The sequence below is a fragment of the Sinocyclocheilus rhinocerous genome, unplaced genomic scaffold (assembly GCF_001515625.1).
Source record: "Sinocyclocheilus rhinocerous isolate Xijiao unplaced genomic scaffold, SAMN03320098_v1.1 scaffold113, whole genome shotgun sequence".
In the NCBI taxonomy this organism is placed as follows: Eukaryota; Metazoa; Chordata; class Actinopteri; order Cypriniformes; family Cyprinidae; genus Sinocyclocheilus; species Sinocyclocheilus rhinocerous.
Genome location: NW_015646846.1, coordinates 3005507 through 3006470, shown reverse-complemented (window position 1 = coordinate 3006470; position 964 = coordinate 3005507). Strand labels below are relative to the sequence as shown.

The 964-nt window shown below is 38.3% G+C and overlaps 1 pseudogene; it reads right to left on the bottom strand.

Annotated features, from left to right (window-relative positions):
• LOC107708173 (immunoglobulin-like and fibronectin type III domain-containing protein 1) overlaps window positions 1-741 on the bottom strand; it is a 32399-nt pseudogene extending 31658 nt beyond the window's left edge.
• Window positions 742-964: the final 223 nt, after the last annotated feature.

The window sequence follows — 964 nt, the reverse complement described above, 5'->3', positions numbered from 1 at the left end:
CCATCAATAAGAAGATTGTTTTAATTATTTTACAGAAGATCCGATGTGTTCCATGACACATCTGTCACACACAAAAAAAGTATGGATTAGATCCACCCACTGATTCAAAATCCTTCAATTACATTGGCTTCATTTGATGTGATACCCGTATCTATAGTTAGAACATCCTTGCAACTGTTCTGATTTGACTTCGTGCCACCTGAAAACCCTGAAAACCAAATCGGGAAGACCGACTCAAATGGTTTTGATGTGTGGCCACCAAACTTGCTGTAAGAAACTGCATTTATAACATCCATGTTGACTAATAATGTTATGAGACAGTATAAAGTAAGTCTATAAACAGGGAGTAAGTCTTTAAAGCAGCACAAGATATTTTTGGAGTTTAGAGTCTTTGGCGTCAGAACTCAAAGTAATGTGTGGTTGTCAGCCCTGGATTGTAAAAACTCCACAGGCGCTATATGAAGTCAAAGTACATGCATAGTTTAGTTCACCAGTGCGAAACTTGCCACTTAGTTTGTGTCCTAGATACAGGGTGATGAGAGAAGCTTTGACTCAATACAAAGAAAATAACCTCTTATTGTTTTCTTGATATTTGTGCATGTCTCTCAGTTTTGATTCAACAACAACGAAAAGGCTAAAAAAAAATCCCTACCTGTTCACAGTTCTCTGTGCTCCTCTGAAGTGCTCTGGCCTCTTCTGATATTTGAGTGCTGCCTCAAAGTTGTCCAAGGTAATAAATCCTTTGAGCTGTGTGTATGTGTATGTGTGCTCATGTACTCAACCTTGGCTTCTGCCAAAGAAAGTTCTCCTGTTCAAAGGGAGGGTCTATGGGAACACCTCATTCCTGTTGACACATTATTATAAAATGACTTTTGACATGATCTTTTCTTAATCTTAACTTAGAGGTGTGTAGTTACACTTTATATTGACAGTCACATACCAGAATGATCACTGATCCACTAGG